The sequence below is a fragment of the Canis aureus genome, chromosome 21, assembly GCF_053574225.1.
Source record: "Canis aureus isolate CA01 chromosome 21, VMU_Caureus_v.1.0, whole genome shotgun sequence".
NCBI classification, from domain to species: Eukaryota; Metazoa; Chordata; class Mammalia; order Carnivora; family Canidae; genus Canis; species Canis aureus.
Window position 1 is genome coordinate 54,692,267 of NC_135631.1, and position 21,561 is coordinate 54,713,827.

The 21,561-nt window shown below is 41.4% G+C and overlaps 1 long non-coding RNA gene across 3 annotated transcripts; it reads right to left on the bottom strand.

Annotated features, from left to right (window-relative positions):
* Positions 1-1,837: 1,837 nt before the first annotated feature.
* LOC144293098 (uncharacterized) lies at positions 1,838-20,737 on the bottom strand. Of its 3 annotated transcripts, none has more exons than XR_013360602.1 (4): positions 20,232-20,737; positions 19,271-19,648; positions 6,149-6,220; positions 1,838-5,634 (listed from the first exon to the last, which is right to left on the bottom strand). It is a non-coding gene; the product is annotated as an uncharacterized LOC144293098 (long non-coding RNA). The 3 variants fall into 3 exon arrangements; XR_013360603.1 differs by having other exon boundaries at positions 19,271-19,417; positions 20,232-20,723; XR_013360601.1 differs by having other exon boundaries at positions 19,271-19,423; positions 20,232-20,717.
* Between the last annotated feature and the right edge of the window lie 824 nt (positions 20,738-21,561).

Here is a 21,561-nt window from a genome sequence, read left to right on the forward strand (position 1 = left end):
AAGCAAGGGAGAATTAGGGAAGATGAGTTAATATAGACTAAAAAAGTATATTGATCTGGGGGAAATCCTGAGCTCTATTGTGAGTTAGATGGTTGTAGTAAGTGGGAAATGCTTTGGGGAAAAACCCATGACTTCCCCAAATGCCTATGTAAATGCCTACAACATGGAAAATTAGCAGGAAGACCTTGGGGTCTCAGCTCACACTGTCACTTACACTGGAAATACTGAACTGCTCTTCAGGAGAGGCAGTGAAAAATAAGAATCACAGCCGCCTTTAGGTTCAAAAACCTACAACCATCATGATGTTCAGAGAGAAGAATGTGAGATGTGCATAGGGAACTGCTGAGTGCTGGAAAAATCTTCTGTAGGAAAAGAGAACCTGGTAAGAATGATAGAAATGTGGTCAGGAAGCCATGCAGAGTAAATAGATGATATTGTCACTGGTTAAATAGGCAAAAAGGCCTAAGGAAAAAGACCTGGGGGTGGGGGGTATCTATTTTGAAATGGATATATATTATCCAAAGAGTTTTACATGGTAGGTGACATTTTCTTAGCATTAAAGGTCAGCATGCTGGGAAAATAGCATGTAGTTTTGCATCAAAATGTCCTGAGTAAAAGAGATGCATCTGGATGTATTTATGGGTGAAATGAGCTTTATTTAAAAATATTCCAACAAGGGGTGCCTGGGTTGCTCAGATGGTCGAGGATTTGACTCTTGGTTTCAACTCAGGGTCATGATCTCGGAGGTCAAGTTCCACATAAGGCTCTGCACTCAGTGTGGAGTCTGCTTGAGATTCTCTCTCTCCCTCTCCCTCTGCCTTTCCTCTACTCCCTCCCTTTCTCTCAAAATAAATCAATAAATCTTAAAAAAATAAAAGAATAAAATGCTCCAGCAAAACAACAACAAAATAATATAAATAAAAAGAGAATTTGAGAGATGGAAGAAGGTTGGCAACATCTGTGATAATTATTATTGGCTCTAGGTGGTGGCTCTATGGGGATTTGTCCTCTATCTCTGCTTCATATATATTTGAAAAATGTCTGTGATTGTGTTTTGTTAAGAAAGAAAGAAAATGAAAACCATCACTTAAATATAATGATATTTTGAAAGAATATTTGCAATGACCATGAAAGAAGGGTTGCATTTGCTCATATACAAACAGCTTTACAAATCTATAAAAAATAAATAAATAAAAAGAAGTAACTCAGTAGTGGGCACTGTGAAAGGACTCCATCATATGACTTACAAAGAAATACAAAAGGCCATTGAATTCGAGTAAAGTATTCAACTTCGGTAATGGTTACAAACTGAAAATTAAAATAAATTGTGATATATACTTTTTATTTATTACACCTCAGAGATTTTTCATGAAAGGGATAGAGAACTGAAGGCTCATCAGTGGCGTCCATGGGGCAGTTCTGAGGACAGTTAAGCATTACATGTTGATATAAAGCAAAATGTAAATGTGCAACTTTTCTGGTGTAACTTCAAGAAATACATGCTCAAGCAATAGGTGTGTGTGAGTGTGTGTATTAATATTCATTGGAATAAGGATTTTAAACAAATATTAAAAATAAACTAAATGTTCATCACAAGATAAAACAATGTTCATAGAAATGAGTATTTGGGGGCAGTAAAAATTGATGATGTACGCCTATGTTCTGAGATGAAAAGTTACTAGCTCTGCACAAGTGAGTGATGATTCAAGCTGCAGGATAGTTTTAAGCATTTTGCAGGTATTTGGAAGGGGCAACAAAATGCATAATATGCAAAGTGTTTTGAAAATTTATTTAAATCTAAGAGAATAATGAATCCAAGAGTGTTGGATGCAGATATTTTAAAATCCTAATTTTTAACTTTATTGAGAAAGTGAATGACTGGGTTTATTGAACACTGGTAAATAAAACCCAGAGCTACAAAGTTTAGCAAGGCCCATGAATAATATGTCTCCAAAAGGATTTATGAAGACTGTATCACACATTTCAAGTCCCAAGATTTACCACACACACCTGGGGGCCAAATTAACTGAAAAACAAAGTGTATTCACCAAAACAAACAAAATGTTTTTCCAGAGCATGAGATTGAAGATGAGAAACGTTGCTGCAAGTCCCTGCTCCTGTAAAGAAGCTTAAAACAGAACAATTATATTTTTGAACAATGGAAGCACTAGTTTCTGAAACAGAGTTGACTGGTGAAACAAATTCAAATTACACTTTTGAAGCATTTGTCTTTTTTATTGTTGTATAATACACATAAATAAAATTTACCACCCAACCGACTTGAAGTGTTCAATTAAGTGGCAATAAGTACACTCACAGTGTTGTGTAACATCACCACTGTCTACTTCCAGAGTACTGTCATCATCTCCATGGAACCCCCGTATGGGGGTCTCATTAAGCAATGGCTCCCATTTGCTTCTCCCCCAGCCCACTAATTAGTGGCAATCACTAATCTCCTTTCTGTCTCTAATGATTTTCTTATTCTGGATATTTCCTGTAAAGGGAATTCGATATTTTGTGTCTGGTTTCTTTTACTTAGCACAGTGTTTTTGATCATAATGGTCATCCATGTTATAGTATGTATCAGTATTTCATTGCTTTTCTATAGCTAAACAACATTCTATCATATGCCTACTTTGTACACTCATTCATCTGTTGACAAACACTTGGGTTATGCCTACCTTTTGGCTAATGTGAACAGAGCTACAGTAGCTCTATGTTTGTGTACATGTTTTTGTTTGAACACCTGTTTTGAATTCTTTGGGGTAGATTCCTTGGGGTGGAATAGCTAAGTTATATCGTAATTCTATGTTTAACTTATTGAGGAACTTCTAATCCATTTTCCATAGCAGTTGCACTGTTATAAATTCCCACCAGCAGGGGATCCCTGGGTGGCTCAGCGGTTTAGCGCTGCCTTCAGCTCCGGGTGTGATCCTGGAGTCCTGGGATCGAGTCCCATGTCGGGATCCTTGCATGGAGCCTGCTTCTCCCTCTGCCTGTATCCCTGCCTCTCCCTCTCTGTGTGTGTCTCTCATGAATAAAATCTTAAAAAAAAAAAAAAAATCCCCACCAGCAATGTATGAGTGTTCCAATTTCTCCACATTCTCACCAATACTCATTATCTGCCAATTTTTTGCTTACAACTATTCTAGGGGTTTGTAAGATGATATTTCATAGTGGTTTTAATTTGCATTTCCCTGATGACTAATGATTTTTAGCATCTTTTAGTATGTTTGTTGGCCCTTTGGTTATCTTCTTTGGAGAAAGATTTATTCAAGTCATTTACTCATTTTTTAATTGGGTTATGTGTCTTTTTGTTGTTGAGTTGTAAGTGTTCCTCATATATTCTGGATACTTTATATATTCTGGGCATACTAGACTTTATATATTCCAATATCCAGAATTTTTTCCAGATATGTAATTTGCAAATATTTTGGCCCATTCTGTGGCTGTCTTTTCACTCTCTGGGTAGTATTATCGATGCACAAAATTTTTAATTTTGATGAAATATAACTTACCGATTTCTTCTTCTGTTAGTTGTGTTTTCGTTGTCATATATTAATTTTCATTACATTTTGAGATACTCAAATTTATCCACAAGAGGAATGCTTTATAATCCATAATTAATTATTTAAATTTATTTTATCTTCCCCAAGCAATTTTATTGCTATTTTGTTGTTGTAGTTTTTTAAAATGCATGCTCTTTATCCATTTGGTGAAAATAGAAATTTAATGTAAAATTAAGAAGTTGGGAACTTTTCATAGATTTTATTTGCTTTCTTAAAAAACCTGTGAGCTAAAACTAAAAGTTTCTATGTTGGAAAGATGAAACATGTACTAGAATTGGAAAGAAAGCAACTAAAAAAGTAGAAGTTGATTTTATTCAGTATGTTTAGATCTGATGATTTATACCCTCTGAATCGTAAGGAATTGAAAGGGTTACATGATGAACCATTACTTATTCATTGAGGAAAATAGATAAAAATTTAATCTCCAACTTTTCAAATGGATTCAGGATAATTCTAAAAATGATAATATGCTTAACGATATCAATTCTTGGGCTAGAAGAATGGGGACTAGCTGTATTACTAATAGTGAGTCAAATACTTGAGCTCATTTTTTTTTTTCATTTTGTTTTTAGTTTTATGAAATGGGGATGCAATTTTAGTTCTGGAGAAAGTTGATCCCAAATTAAAAACTAAGAAAGAATCAATGCAATAATTTCATGAAGAAACATGCTGACAGCATTTGCTATCAGAAACCTCATTGCTAGTAGAATAAAAAGGATAGAAGTAACATGAAGAGATGTGAAAATATACTCAACATCACATGTTGTGAAGGAAATGTAAATTAAAACAACAATGAGATACCCCTCTGCACTTATTTGAATGACCAAAATCTCAAACACTGACAACACCCAATGCTGGTGATGTGGAGCAACAGGAATGTTCATTCACTGATGGTGGGAATGAAAAATGGTGCATTTGGGAGGTCTGAAAGTTTCTTACAAAACTAAACATACTCTTATCATATGATCCAACAATCACTACCCTTGGAGTTTACCCAAACAATTAAAAAACTTGGGTCCACACAAAAACCTGCACATGGGTATTTATAGCAGCTTTCTTCATACTTGCCAAACTTGGAAGCAACCGAAATGTCCTTTAATAGGTGAATGTTGAAATGAGTTGAGGTCTGTTCAGACAATGGAATATTAATCAGCACCAAAAAGAAAGGAATCATCAAGCCATGAAAAGACATGGAGGAAACCTAAATAATATTACTAAGTGAAAGAAGCCGATCTGAAAAGGCCATATACATAACAACATGACATTCTGGAAAAGGCAAAAATATGGAGAAGGTAAAACAACCAGTTTGCCAAGAGTTGGGGGGAGGGAGGGATGAATAGGAAGAGTTCAGAGGATTTTAGGGCAGTGAAACTGCTCTATATGATACTATAATGGTGGATACATGTTATTACACATTTGTCAAAATCCATAGAACATATACCAAGAGTGAACCTAATGTAGACTATGGACTTTGGGTGATGATGATGTGTATGTGCAAGTTCATGGATTATTACCCTTCTGCTGAGAGATGTTAATAGTGGGAGGGGTTGTGCGTGTACGGGGACAAGAGGTTTAAGAAAAATCTCTACCTTCATATCGATTTTTCTGTGAGCCTTAAAGTGCTCTACAAAATAAAATCTATAAAGAAGCATACAAGTGGTAGGTCTGTTTAGAATGCCACAGCAGGATTATTCTAGAAAATTAGCTTGAGAGACATACAGGATTGGAATTCCCAGAGTAGGTGACAAAATGGCATATCAAGGCAGGTTTGGCTCCCTACCTTCAAATTAAGCCCGATGAAATTACAGGAATCAAGGGAGAAATAACAAAAATGAACAAAAGCAGGTGAATCCCTTCAGGAGTCTGAGGCTGTCCTGAAATTATGTGTAAGGGAAGATAGATAGTTGCAGCTGGTGGAAGAAAGGGCCAGGAATTGCAGCAGGATGACAGATTGACCGGGAAACTTTTGACTTCTCCTTTTTTCCTTTTGCCCACAAGGCGATTTCTGCTTCTTTTCTTTATTTCATAACTCTTCAGCAAGGTTCTAGGCCACTGATGCCAGGAGCTGTGGGGGATATCAGGGCAGAGAAGAGGTGATTGGTGTGGGATGTTGAAGGAAATGAATGGATAGCTGGGCATTTGACTCCCTACTCTTCTGATTCTGAACCACCAAAGCCAGAGTCTACAAGACTGCCCCTCTACTACCACTATGCTCTTGGGGAGTGGTTCTCAGATTTGAGCATGTATCTCATACTCACCTGGAAGGTTTGCTGAGCCACAGATTGCTGGTGCCCAGTCCAGAATTTCTGCTACAGTAGGTGTAGGATGAGTAATTTCCATGCCTAACAAGTTCCCAGGTGCTGCTGATGCTGACGTCCTTGGAGAACCACTTGCTATGGGTTTAAAGGTGAAAACCTAACTGGAAGAGTCTCCTGGAGTATCTGAAAGTAGGTGTTTGGTGCTGTTGCTCTGGGCTCTCTCCCGTCCCATTAAGCTCTTGGGGCTCATGCAGACCAGGACCGGCCTTTCCTCAACACACATGACTAGAGAAGCTGACGTCCCCTGGAAAATGAACTCACCAGATTAGACATCCGAAGACAGAGTAGAAGTACTTCAGACAACCACAACAACCAACCATATAGCAACACCATCTGAAAAACAAGGTTATGCACTCAGGAAAGAATGTAGAATTTTCCAACTATACACCTTGTCCTGCTCTGAATGTTCACGTCTCCCCATAGTCATATGTTGAAACCCTCCCTTCCCTGCTCTGATGATATTTGGAGATGGAACCTTGGGGAAGTAATACGGTTTCCATGAGGACACGGGCATGGTCTTTGTGATGGGATTAGTGCCCTTAAGAGAATAAGGACAGCTCTCTCTTTCCTCTGTGGGAGGACACAGTAAGAAGACAGCGGTTTACAAGGTCAGGAAGCCAGTCCTCACCAAGAATTAAAACCACCAGCACCTTGACCTTAAACTCCCAGCCTCCCGAACTATCAGAAATAAATGTCTGTTGCTGAAGCCCCCCAGTCTGTGGTGTTCTGTTGAGGCAGCCTGAGCTGAGACACATGTCATTTCCCATCAGGGCCACATCAGCAGGTGCACTGAGGTGACTTCTCAAATATGCTCTCCCTGTTTCCTGACCATTCTTCTTAGAGGCCAGATACTGAACAGAGTGATGAGATCACATCTCTCTTGAACACGTTATAAAGCCCTTGTGGTATTTGACCTGACTGTTCAGAGTTCTGACCACTGGCTATGGTAGGTTGTGCTCACCCAGAAGCTGGCCTTGAAACAAGGATATATGTGCAGGTATTTTCTCTGGAGTTGAGCCAAGATAGCCCTGGTGGTGGACTGGAAAGTGAGTCAGGGAAACCAACACTGGTGCATTCATGAGCAAGTGATCCCTATGGGCAACTGAAGCAGAATCCCAAGGGGACCTCTGGGAGGTGATACAGCATAGACCATACTTATGTTCCACCCGGAGGAACGTAGGATATTAAGCCATGGACTTTCATTGATCATTGATAGAGGGCTGCTCCCCAGAGGTAATAATTTTTCGAGACTTCCATCAGTGGCCAGTGTGTGTGTGTGTGTGTGTGTGCATGTGTGTGTGTGTGTGTGTGTGTGTGTGCAGAATCAGTAGGAGCCAAGGGGATGGGATAAATGCACCTACATCACCTTGCTACCTTATCTTCTCCCAATTACCCAGAAGACTAACATTTCATTCCTATCCTTTGAAGCCCGAATCTGATCTAAGAAGCATCTCTCTCCCTATCTGGTTATTGATGCCCGATAATACTCTAAGTAGGGACCTTCTCCAATTAGAAAGCAGGAGATTAAAATAAAAAAAAAATGAGCCAAATAGTAGAGTCCAGTAGCCCTTGATCAGAGATCTCAGGGCTATGAACCCAGAAACTGCCTGCAATGCTATCTGAGTTTGTGTATTTTCCTGAGCTTTCTTCAGCTATCAGGGCAGGCCTGGGATGCATCCAGCCAACTATTCCTCCTAAGAAGGTCAAGAACCATTGGCCCAAGTTGATGAAACACAGTCACACTAAAGTGTAGTCCCTCATGAAAGTAAACGGCCAGCAGCACTGCCTTCTTGATCCGACTTGGAGACAATGCCATTGGAGACGTTATGGGAAAGGCTACACAAAGGAGCAGAGAACTCCCTAAACCAAGATGGCATTTGGAAATTTTAGTCTTGAGTGAAGCCAAATAGCACCTCTGTGTTGATGTCTTGCCTGGCCCAGGACACTGACATGACTGCTTGCAGAGCTGAACCACAGGAAGCATGCCACCAACACTTACTATAGTGTCATGTTTGTTATGTTTGCCTCCTTCTCCCCCCATTTCCTTTCGGTCCTTTCCTTTCTTTCTCCAAGTCCTAAATTTTTCTCCATCGTAACTTATTCATCCCTCTATTGTCAACTGTTCCTGCTATATACCAGGTAATGGGTGAGGTCCTAAGCCTATAATATGCTAAGATAGGATGATGTCTTCACCCGAGAACCCCAATGTTTACTGAGAAGGACAAACATGAAATGCAGTGCCATTCAGGGTGATAAATACTATGTGGAGGGAGGAGATGAATATATGGAGAGTCCTCAGGAAGTCAGGGGCTGTTTTATAAATTTGTGCTATGGTCTGAATGTTTGTGTCCTCCAAAAATTCATACATGAAGTCTTAATGCCCAATATGGTGGTATAGAAAGTGGGACTTTTGGGAAGTACTTAAGCCGTGAGGGTTCAGCCTTCATGTTTGTGATTAGTGCCTTATAACTGAGGCTCCAGAGAGATTTCTAGCCCCTTCCATAGTTGTGAGAGCAGTAAGAAGTCTACAACTGGGAGGAAGGCGTTTAGTCAACCATGGTGGCACCTGATTTCAGATATGCAACCTCCAGAACTGGGAGAAATGGATTTCTGTTGTTTATTAGCTACCAGGTCTACAGTATTACTTGTAGAAGCCTGAAGGGACTAAGACATTGCATGTGGTAAATTCTGACATTGAAATCTGCACATAGTTATGGCTCGATATTCTTACTGCCCTCCATTACCCATGTGAAAACGTACTTTTTAATTTCAAACAAGAGCATTTGGGCTTTGCAATTTTCTTCCAAGTGGTAGATGGGCTTGGCTGTCCTTAATGTCTTGCACACACATACTGTGGTCACCAGCACACATTGGGTATGGGTTTAGTACTGATGGTCTGTCTATATCAAAGACCATGGTACTACTAACTGACCCATCAGTGACCTAACCCGTGATCTCTTAGCAAGCCAATTTGCCCAGCTGATAGATGTGGGCCACCACTGATCATGCCCAGAGAGGACTCAGGCCCACTCAATAGTTTCTTACCCACTGAGGTGTAATTCTAACCAAAGTAAAGAATGCCCAGAAAGAATGCAGATACATCTCTCTCCTCCAAGTTTCCAGAGATGCCTTTTCCTTACACATAGGAGCATGGACAAGGCTTATTTAATAATTAAATTAATTATTAAATGAAGGTTATTAGCTAGCTTCTATAGTAGATAGGTCCCGGGAGCCCATATAGGTCTCACCCACACACAGCGGTTAGTCCTTTGTTATTTCAACCATACCTCACCTCTTCCCTTCAGAGTACAGACTCCTGAACTAAGTTTTATCTCTAAAATGGGCTAGTTTGATTTTCACCCCCAGGAATTTGGAATTGTTACCTAATATGCTGGGTGTTATGCAAGAAAGGCAATGAGGCTGAAGTTAGGGTAGTTATATTTGGTCATCTATGTGCCTCAACAGGGAAATGCGTCTTGCAGTTACAGGAATGAGAGCCAAGGAGGAAGAGATAAGACCCTGTAAGACCTGGTGGAGATGAGAGAGGAACCTAGGTCCCTGGCTGGGTTCAAATTGGATGTTCCTGTTCCTTGTTCCAATTTCCGATAAACCCTGGGCTACCTCTCTGCCCTTGGGTGCCACAGGCATCCTTTATTCCTTATTGGGAAAAAAATGAAAATGAAAACAAATTTTCACTTAAGGCAGCTTGAGTAGGTCTCTGTTACTTTCAATCCAAAGAACTTGACTAACTGTCCTAAGAGAGAATTTCTCACCAGCGTGAGCTATTCTTACCATTGCTGACCTTAGGCAATTTAATCTCTTGAGATAGTCCTTTAAAAAGAGATTATTATGACCATAATGACAGATAAATAGAATCTTCATGTCCACTGCCTGGTTCTGTGACCCTAGAATATAATGGAAGCATCTGGAGAGAATGAGGAACTGTATGAAAACAGGCTGGGTTGCCCTGAGGGAAATTAGCGTAAGTGTTCTGAAAGAGAGGAACTAGCTGTCAGGGGAAGCAGGAATGTCCCCATCCTGGAGATTTTCAGAAATAAGATAAGCAGTTACTTGTCTAGGATAGCTGGAAGCATTCAGATGACTAAGCTACCTTCCGTTGTCTCTCTTCTTTGGGTCCCTGGAGTCTGTATTCCGGGCTCCATGGTCATGTTTTGTGTTGGGAGGTGGGGTCCTACATTATGGGAATTTGTCTAACTGTCTCTGTGGGCAGGTGGTCCACTTTCAGAACCTTTGCCACAGATTTTATAAGCATACCTTTGAAAATTCCTTGCTCTGCAATCCCCTGGATTCTGGTTTTCCAGTAGGCTCATTGGTAATGCCTTAAAGATGATAAGAGAAATGAATGATTCAGAGAAAACCAGTGAAACCAAATAGGAAGTTGGAAAAAGTGAAATTTTACAATACATTTTCCTGCCCTTCACTTGTCTGTCTTTTCCTGGCCAGGATTCATCCTGAGAGTCTATTTTTACCCTGTTCCTGACCCAGCGAAACCTTGAGGTTCTGCAAATCTTACCAGATTTAGAGTCCATTTGTGTTTTCTCTGTAACCTCTTATTTCTGGGAAAGAGAGGCAATGAGAAGGGACTGCTTCGACTTGTACTCATTTCTCTCCTACCACACTGACTATGCTTTTGGTCTCCCTTAGGGGCACCATGTGTAGGACCTCAAGCAGCCCAACTGGGAAAGAAAAGTTTTACAAACTGAAAAAAAAAAAAAAAATGAGGCAAGACAAATCTCTTCTACAAAAGGACACAGGGAGTAGAACACCCCACATTTTCTCAGACCTTTGAGGCCCTAATCTTGGGATATCAGAGCTGGGTGAAAGGCAAGTCAAAAGTATGCTTTCTCACTGTGGTTGCCAAAACCTGACACCATTTCAGAGCGGTTCCTCCTGCAGATGTAGATGCAGGCTGGTATCCTCAGGAGGAAAGGGCTTGCAGGGGCCAACTCCCAAAGTGTTGAAGAAAGAACCTTCCAATGCAGAATTTTCCCACACTCAGCAACAGGGCAAGGAGAAGCCAACAGGCACAGAGTACTGCGGAAATCACAAGATGTGGTTTGCAGCTGGGGGAAGAGCGGCTATAGTTCTTGCCATTCGGGGCTTCTTCTGGCTGGAATATTCTTAATCCTAAAACTGGTTAGCAGGGGATTTTCAGGTGAGCTTGAGGGGAAAGAGTGAAGAACATACCTATTGAATCTCTCTGTGTCTGTCTCTCTGTCCCCGTCTCTGTCTCTGTCTCTCAGCATCAAAGCAGAACATGCTGCCTTGTCTGAACTGAGAGTGAGACCTGAAGTCTATTTCTGGTCTGCCAACTGACTCCCTGGTGACCTCAGTCACTTCCTCTCATAGCGCCTCAGAGTTCCCTTCTCTGAAGGACTCTTACAACTAGACAGATCCCCCAAACCTAGGAGATGCCAGTAGACACAACTTTTGATCACTACAGTCTGAGACCCTGTGGGTTTGATTTTTGCCAGGGACAGGTGAGTTCCAAGGAGAATATTCTCTGGTCATGTTCATCCTGGAAATAATGGATCCAGGGGAAGCAGTTTCCTCCTGTCACTTTCTCTGGTTTCACAAAATCCTCTAGATTAACTCTTGGATTCCATCCAAAGCTGGTAACAGAGGATCCCCGGAGAACAGAAGTGGGGATGAGGAAAATATTGGAAAGGAACTTCAGCTTCAGGAAAAATATTGCCCAGATGAATTCTAAGGCATCAGCTACATTCTTTGTTGGGCTGCAGCTACCACAAAAGTGTGTAAATCAGAAGGATAAGGACTGGGCTTGAGGTATTCTCAGGTCCTAACATAATCTGGATCAAGCTAAAAAATATTTGTTAACATGCATTGTGTGCGTATTAAAACTTCTGTGGTGACCACCAAAAAATGGTCATAAGGCATGTAACTTTCAAAATACTAGTAAAGAAAAACAAACTGAATTCAAAAGGACAAAAGAAAATAGTAAACAGTTAAAAAGCAGAACAAACAGAAAATGGAAAATGATAAAGAGAAATCAGAATAAGTCATTACTTAAATTTTAAAAGGCTAAATTCTCTAGTTGTGATTGAATTAGATTTTGAGTGGATTTTAAAAAATAACCCAAACTCTACACTTTTTATAATGGACATATAGCATAAAAGATTTCAGAAGGATTAAAAACAGAACAGTGGGAGAATTTCTAGTAGCCAAATAAAGACTGAAACAAACAAACAAACAAACAGGTGCAACTATGTTCCTACCAAACAAGAGACTCTATCTAAATTCTAAAGGAAATTATGAGAGAACAAGAGGGCTACTACATCAGTGTCAGAAAAATATAATTTTAAATTTGTAAACTAAGAAATAGCCTCATAATATAGAAAAATGCACACACAAGACTAGAAGGGAAAAATAGATAAACCACCTTCGTAGTCTTAAATACCTAGGGAGATATACCATGTTCATGGATTGAATAACACACTATTGCAAAGATGTCAATTTTCCAGATTGATTGAGGAACTCAATTCCAGTCAAAGCTCCACTTTTAAAAAGGGTCTTCCTTGGTAAAACAAAAACAAAAGCAGACAAAAACACCATTCTGGTGAGTGGTGTTAATGATGTACATGTGTGGGGGTAGGGAGTAGAAGGGAAATGTCTGAACCTCCCTCATGGTTTTGTTGTAAACCTAAAATCCATCTAAAAAATAAAGACTTAAAAAACTAAATAATAATAATAAAGAATTTAAAAATATTAAAAACTTCCCATGAAGTGAATGAAGAGATAAATTCCAAACTGGGAGATTCTTTCACTAATACATATAATAGTCATTTTCAGAATGTATAAACAACTTCTACACAATTGACTTTTAAAGTTGCTAATAAAATGAGAGTAAAATGGCAGAAGGTTTGAATAGGTCTTTATGAAAGAAAACATGATGACCTATGAGCACTTGAAAAGGTGTTCATCTTCATTAGTATTCAGGTAAGATGCAAATTACAACCATACTACCCAGTCACCAGATTGGGAGAAAAATTACAATATTCAAAAATATGAAGGACAGTAGCACTTTTTGTAATAGCAAAGACTGTAAGAAACCAGAAAGCCCAGTGGTATCTTTAAAAACTGTGGTCTATGCTTGCCATGGGATACTACACAGCAGTTAAAATGAACCAGCTATACGGTACACATCTGGATAGATGTCATGAACTGGTTTTTGAGTGGAAAAAGCAAGTCACAAGAGAATACAAAAAGTAGATTTTTGGAGCTCCTGGCTGGCTCAGTCAGAAGAGCCTGCAACCCTTGATCTCGAGGTCATGAGTTCAAGTCCCATATTTGGTATAGAGTTTACTTTAAAAAAAAAGGTATATTTCATTCCTCTGAAAGCCATTATTTATGGATGGAGGAAAATAAGAATAATTTTCTAAAGAACATAGGGAAATAAACTTAAAAGTCCAGGTGATGAGTTACTTTGAGAGGGGACAGAAGGAAGTGAGATTAGGAAGGAGAGCTCAATGGTAATTATCAATTTTCCTAAAGTGCTAAGTGAGTTCATGGCTGCTAGATGGTTATTCCATATATATATATATTCCTTTTTTTTGTCAAAAACAAAGAATTTTAAATAACTTGACCAATTTGGAAACCCCTTGGTATGCCAAAGTCATCCTTTTAGAAAACTTCAAGTTCTTGTGCTCTCTGATGAGCACTTTGGGACTTTGGGTCCTAGGAAGCTGATCTTCTGAGAATTATTTTGGGACTCTTTTTGGGACTTCTGAGAATTATTTTGGGAATCTTTATGTAGATTTGTCATATTGTATCTACTCAATACTCAAGAAGAATTTAAAATGTTGTGAACAACCTTCTGATGCCAAATGGTCAGTTCTACCTCATTATTTTTAGAAATACATAATATTCTATAATATGGACACATCATCTCAACTGAATCGCTTCCCTATTGATGTAATTTTAAGGATTTTGTTTCCAAACTTTTGGCTTTTCTCTAAAAAGGGATCTTAACAGTTAGTAATTTTTATTTTTTATTTTTAGGAAAGGAAGTGTCTTTGTTCAACAAAGCAAACACACCCATGCTTTCAAAGTCCTCCAAGTGGAAGATGTGAAGCCCAGAAGCCAGAGAAGAAGGAAGAGAAAAGGCAGAGGGTGGGGGTGGGAGAGGGAGTGAGTCAGTGTGTGAGGTGGGGGTGACCCTGGCTATCAGGTTGAGTCATACTCTGCGATCTTGACCTATTACAAAGAACTCTGTCCGCCTTTTTCTCCATCACAGCGCACTGGGCCTTTCACTTTACTGAAACTTCTTCGACCCCTCTGCTAACCAAACACATGATTCTCTTATGCGGAAGTCCCATATCTGTAAATTTGGCATGTGTCCTTTTCCCCTGCAAACTTCAGGAATTGGATTTGCCATATGAGTATCGGGGAAAATTCGGAAACACAAGAACCAGAAGCTGGCTGCATAAAGACACGACAAGGAAAAGGCATAAAAGGTGTAAAGTTCTCTTTGCAAGGAGACCCAGGCTAAGCCAATCCTGGGCATGCAGTGGTCCTCCCGCCTCTATGATGCTTCGTGAACATTTGTTGATTCCTTAATTTGTTGACCAAGTAAATGATAAAGAAGAATTTACTCAATTTACAACTGTTAATAGGTGTGTCCCTTTGTAATAGACAACTTGGCTATTTTCTAATAGGTTGCTGAAAAGATGGCCCAAGATGCCATTTAAATAAAGATGTTACAGTATGTAATGGGTCACAGAAACCACGAACACAATATCCAAGTAATTTAATAACAGTTAGGAATAAGATTTCCATTAGACATGCCTGGAATAGGAGCGTACTACTTTACTGCTTTCTATCAAGAAGACCTCTAAATTCCCAATTTAAAACTGATACGTTTCAAGCTCGTGAATTAGAGTGGGTATCTGAGTAAGAGAATAAATTGGGCCAGAGACTTAGCCATTGTGCTGCTGTGCAAACCTGATTGCTCCTGTGAGGTTATTAAAAATTCTGGGCTAATGTTCTGGAAAGAATGAATTTGCTATTATAGCAATCTTCCTGCATCATGGTACCTCTGCAGTTGAAGCGCTATCTCTAAATTTAGCATATGCTCTAGGAAGGAGATTAATTGAATTAAGAAGTATTTATTAGAGAAGAAATAAATAGCTTTTGCCAATTAATGAGATCAATCAGCCCAACCATTAAAGAGGATTAGGGAGCTCTGCCAGAGGTGTTGGGTTTTAAGATATGAAGCCTGATAGGCAATATTCCAGGGGATGTGGAACCCATTCACGAGCCATATACATTTAGAAGCACAGAGTAAATGAAGTGTAAAAGAGAGTAATGGAGCCATTGTAAAATCAGATTAGGAAAATGTATCACCTTTCCCTTCTCCTTCTTCCCACCCCCTCCTCCCAAACATCTCACTTACATAATCCTCTATACCGACTATCAAAACAGTATGCAGCTAACGATAAGTAGCTGCTTGGGAATATCATCTGATGATATTCGTCACCATTTGGACATTAGCGATGCATGCAGAGTTATTTTCTAATTTGCTGTTTAAAAAGGAAAAAGTATTCCGTTTGGACAATCTGAAATCATATCAGATTTTTGCTTTGACTTTGCGGAAATTTCAATTAAACAAAGAGGAGTCCCCCTTTCCTCCAATACCTCTCTAACATTTTTTTTTTCCCGACCGTGTTTTTTCTGGACTTCCTAGAACCGAGGAATCATTGGTTTGTACTTACACACATAAAAATGACACACAATATGTTAGTTTCCAGCCGCTATGTTCTACAAAAGGCAAGAGAAGTTTGCCTAGGGACACTCTTCATTTAATTTCCGTATGTAAAAGCATCTTCATCCTGCGAATATCCATCAGCATGCTGGTGATGACCCTAAGTAGGATAATCTCTACTCTCGGAATAGAGAGACTGCTGGACCTGGAAGGGACTCCAGGCATAACCAGGCACATCGCCGTGGTCTGGGTGGCCTGGATGCTTGTGTCTTCACCAGGATGCATTAGCAGTGTCTCTGCAGGCTCCGTGAACCCACGGGGAGCACTTCAGGGAGGGCAGTGCCTGTCCTGCCCTGGAGTGAAACCTTCATCTGTGAAGGAGGGCCCCGGGTCAGGAGAGGTGATCAACAGCTTCTGCTCACCAACGAAGTCTGGACGCTGTGTGAACAGTGTTTGTGCATCACTGAAGCCTCACAACACCCCTGGGAGGCAGATACCATTACCCCCCTTTTGCAGATGTTATTCGTCTGGGTGGTTGATCAGTTGTGAAGTTAGGATTTGCATTCACATATAATCTGCTTAAACTTACTTACTTTTCCTTTTCCCTATTCCTGCTACTTCCTGTTTCTGCACTTGACACTCGCTGCTTCCCCGCCTGGGATAAGGCGCCGCAGCTAAGAGCACGGAGTCCACAGTGAGACTGCCTGGATTTCAATCCTGGCTTTTCCTCTTACAGGCTGTGCAGCCCTCGGCAAAGCACATGGCCCCTCTGTGTCTCTGTTCCTGCATCTGTGGAATGGGGCTGATAACGCTACCTGTCCACAGGGCTGCTTAGAGGATTAAATGAATTAGTGTTTGTAAAGCACTGAAAAGCATGCCGGGCACACAGTCTAAGTCACTGTTGTTGTGATCACATAGGGATTACAATGGCACACGGCAGGCACTTAATTAAACATGTTATTCTGGGAAAACATAATGTGTTCATTTCTGCACAGCTGTTCTTGAGTTTTCTCCATTTTTAGAGACAAGTGTTTAAACTTTGCTCTGTGGGACGGGAAGAGCAAGTTGCAGAAAGTCCACTGTGCAACATCATGGCCCTTCCAGGAGGGAGCTATTTGGGTTTGCACCCTCCATTCGGACCGCTCCCCCCATCTTGGTTTAGTCAAATTAATTTTGATCACTGTCACATTATAAGTTTTTAAGGACAGAGCCCTGAGGATTTTTTCATATATATATATATATATGCAGGTGCACAGTCAATGTTTTTTGGACACACCGTTGGGTCCTTATTGCAAAATGGCAGCTAATTCTGGAGGCACAGAAGGCTGCCACCAGGACGCCTGCGTGTGTGTAGCAGGAGGGGCCCCACAGTTAGGAGGCCTCCATTCCACAATGTCCAGCAGGGTCCGTGGCCGGAGGCAGAGGCGGACGGTTAGCTGCTCAGTAGGAAGATGGGCCTATTCCCCTTTGGTTCCTACCCAAGGAGGAGGGCTCATTGTGTTGAACACTGTGAAATGCCAGAAAGATATTGAAGGAGTAGAGAACCGAATCCAACTCTAATTTTGTTTGTTTGTTTGTTTGTTTTGCTTCACCCTTTTTAAAATTTGGAAATCCTGGACTCTCTGTACAGGAAGTAGCAGAGACAGTGATGTTCAGGCAAAGTTCTATGCAAAACACTATGTTCCTGATCTCCTTCTTTGTTGAAATACTAGAGAAAAGCTTAAATGCCTTAAACGTTATCATTAAGTATTCCAACGTGTCATTTCGTGCGCAGTGAATGCTAGTTGTGGTTTACTCAATTTTGACAGCTAGACTTAATTAAACATGTTATTCTAGGAAAACAGATGACAATCACTGGAGGGCTCTTTTGATTATATGTATAGAAGTAACTCACTAATTTGAGCATCTGACATTAGCCTTCCCTCCCACTTTGTTGCAGGGTTGGCAAAGCCCTCAGCTGGGTGAGGAGGAAGGGATGTGGGATCAGCGTCCTGAGCGGTCGGATCCGCAGCATTCACGTGTGTGCCTCCTGCTCCCGTCCCGCTCTGCTTCATCACAACAGGCTCCTCCTGAAGGGGAGCATTTGACCTTGACCAAAGGAGATGCTCAGCCTCTCTGTCTGCAAGTGATCGAAGGAAGCGTCCATGACCTGAGCCTCCTAGACATCCTAGCCAGGCTGCAGACCAACCTACAAAGCTGAAAGCAGAGGCTCTCACTGAGCAGTGCCAAGGGCTTTGTGGTAACTCCCCGTCACACCCCACACTGTCCCAGAAATGAGTGTGGTCACCTGCTGCAGGTAGACAGCTGGGGTTCCCTCCACCCCTGACTGCAGAACTCTGGGGGGGGGTCAGGGCTTCTAGAGGATCCCCACATCGGTCATTTATTCTTGGCAAAAGAGTTGGGTCTCTAAGTCTAGACCCCTTTGTAAATAGGGTACAAGTGTTATTTGACAAATCTAAGGATGTTGGGATTAAGCTTTTCTCTGTTATTTTAGCAAGAGTAGGGGGGCCAGGGAAGAGCATTCTTCACGGAGCTCGGCCCGAATATCACTGTCTGCTTATGCTGTTGGCTACATGGCAATTTATTCAAATTCCCTAGGCTCCATTCTTAAATGAGTTGGCCCTGGTGTCACCCAGAGCCACATGGCAACACCTAACGACAGCTTTTAGGACACTTTTTGTGTGTGGGGTGGGGGAGTAACATTTCTCTGCTGCCTTGAATCCTTCTGTTTTTCCAGTGTATGTTGGTTAACTTTATTTGCATCGTTTGGGGCTTTGATTTTAGTCAGCACAATTAATAATTTATGCCCCGACTTAATGGAGCTGCGGAGGGGATGAGGGAGATCTTGGTTCAAACGCTGTGGCTCCCTGTATGGACAGCTATGGGCATCTTGTGTGAGTTGCCAAGTGCATTACAGAGTAATAAATGTATAACGAGCTGGGCCGCCTGCGCGCCTGCTAAAAATGAACTCTGAGTTAAGTAAGAGAAGCCTTTCCATCGTGCGGCCTCCGCCGAGAAACTTCAAGAGCGGTGGAGTCCTGCAGGCCTTGCTCCTCAGAGCGAGTGCGGTGCGGGTGTGTGCACGAGCGGCTGCGGCCCCTGTAAATCCTGCTTTATTTTGGAGGCACTTCTTCTCGAGAAGTTGTTTCAATCAAGAGAGATCCCTAGCCGTGTTCTGAATTATGCGTCATGCGACAGGGCTTTGTGTGACTCAGAATCTTCTCATATTATTATTGAGCTGGGCACGGCTGACGCGCTTCCAGTGTAGTTTATGGGTGTGAAATGGTTAAACAGCAAAACCACCAAGATCTGCAGCTGGGAGTGGCGGGGGCAGGTTATTTGCCAACTGGCCACAGTCAATGTGGGAGAGTGAATCACATCCAGGATGAGGGAGAATTTGATCCCCTGGTGCTGAATACAGAGGAGTCTGTACATCTTCAGATAGTTCATTGTAAAGCAGGGGAGAGGAAGGAGAGGACTCACACCCATGTAACCAAAAAGCTGCCGGAACATTCTAGAGAATACACTGGAGGAAAGACTCTTCCTTAGAGAGTTCAGATTTAAAAGCTCAGATTTAAAATGGTGAGCTGAAAGTTCTCATCATTGACAGCCGAGATGTTTCTTCTGGGGGAAATACTTACCAGTCGTTACTTGATTCTGTATGTTGGGCCGGTGGGGCCTTCCCTGGACTTTCCTGGTCACTGCTGGAGAGCAGGGCCATTGTGTGCCTCGGGTGCTGTAAGGGGTCAGGACAGAGCTCCCACGTGGTCTTCAGCATGGAGAAGTGTCTGCCCCTTGAAAAAATAATATATGGAGATCCTCAAGTGGAGAGAAAAAGAGAGGGGGGAGGGTGGGCAAGGAGCACTCCATCCCCGCCCCCCCCAAGGCTTCTCCACCTGCCCTTTCTTCCCACTTCACATCTGCAAACCAGTCAAGCATCGCTTAAATAAGTCACTGAGTGTTGTTCATGCCGATTCAAATTGGGCTTCTGTAGCCGGTGACAGAGAGACCCCTGGGAACTACCATGAAAGAAAAAAAAATACAACAGAAACGCACAAAAACCAAAACAGATGTATAAAATCCAAGACCTAATCTTTGGGAAGCCTAATGATGAAGACAGATCCCAGAAATAGATACAGAAGTGAAATATGTACCAGAAAGCTTTCATAATTCCCAAATTTTGAGTGAAAACTTGTATGCGAAATCGGGAAGGGAGCAAATAACACAAATAGAATAGAAGCAGTAGGAAGCTCCGACAAACAAGTAAATGAGGGAAATTAAATGAAAGGGAAAGTAAACTGGAAACAATGTCAATAAATATGACAGAGATTTAATTGGATCCTCACAAAAATTGGTAAGAAGAAAACTAGGGCTCCAATAGAAAGTTCAGAAAATTGAATGAACAGATAATTGACACAAGTTGATCATATATTTCCAATTTGAAAGTTCAAAAAAAAAGGACCCCAGAAGTACAAGTTAATATCACATTGTTAAAAATAACAGAAAATGTTCAATATAATGGTAAAGTCATGCATCTTCTTGGCTTTTTGGTGGCAGGGTGTATTGACCAGATTCTTTTAAAAAACAGTGAAAAATTCTCACCAAGCTTCGAAGAAAATTAGTCAGCCTTGTCCGGGAAGTCCTTTTCCTTGAAGTGTATCAGAAGATAACAGAATTTAAGAGCTGCAGTAGGAGACTTTGGTCAGGAACAATGGAATTCCAGTCTCAATAAACCTAAACAAATAAAGCACTCTATTTTCCCAAGTATTTGAAAAAGCCAGGGAAGGAATGGCCTCGTAGGCCGGTGGAGGGAGGCTTTCAAGCAAGGTCCTTCTATTGCTGTGTCACAAATTGCCATAAAATCTGAGTCTTAAAACTGTTCCCACTTCTTAGGTCATGACTCCTTGGGGTGGACGTCTGGTCAAGGTATGACTGGGTTCTCTGCTCCCTTCTTGTGAGGCTGAAGTCAAGGTGTGAGCTGAGCTCTCTTCTGGAGGCTCTAGAGATGAACCTACTCCCCCGCTTGTTCAGGTTCTTGACAGATTCATTGTTTGTGGTCGTGCGACCGAGATCCCCATTTCCTCCTCGCCTGTGAGCAGGAGACAGCTATCAGCTCCTGCAGGCTGCTCATGCTCCCTGCCACGTGGCCCCTCCATTTTCAAAGCCAGCGGTGGAGAACCTCCCAAGTGACAAATCTCTCTCACTGTTCAACACTCTCACTTCCTGCCTCCGACCTCTAGAGCTGGACTGCAGGGCTCATGTCCAGCTAGATAATTTCTCTCCTGATTAACTCAAAGTCAGTGGATCATCAACCTTAATAACATCTGCAGAATCCATTTTGTCATATAACATATTTATGGGAATGTGATATTTTGTGCTCACAGATTCCTCCAACACTCAAGGGGAGAACATGACATAAGGGCGAGGGTCATTGGGGGTCACGTCAGGCTTCTGCTCACCACACTCTCTGTGTCACGCTCTGTCTCATTGCTTGCATTGACTGTTTTTCCACAGAATGGGTGTGATGCAAGCACCGGGCTCATGTTCCCCCTGGTGTGCAACCATATGCAAGAGAGGGTCTTCTCGTCCCAGAGAGGGTGCACGAATCACATGGTCCGTGGAATTACCCAGGGAAAGGGTCCCCAGGGTGGCTCAGCCAATTAAGCATTGGATCCTTGATTTTGGCTCAGGTCATGGTCTCAGGGTCCTGGGACCGAGCCCCATGGTGAGTTCCCTGTTCAATGGGGAGTCTGCTTGTCCCTCTCCCTCTGACCCTCCCCCCATTCACTCTCTCTCTCTAAGAAAAAAAAAAAAAAGAAATATAAATAAATCTTAAAAAAAATTACCCAGGTAAGGATCTTGAGATGGTCAACTTTGTCATGTGGTCAAGAAGAGATTAAATTAGTAGTTGACCTCATGCCTTAGTAAAAAC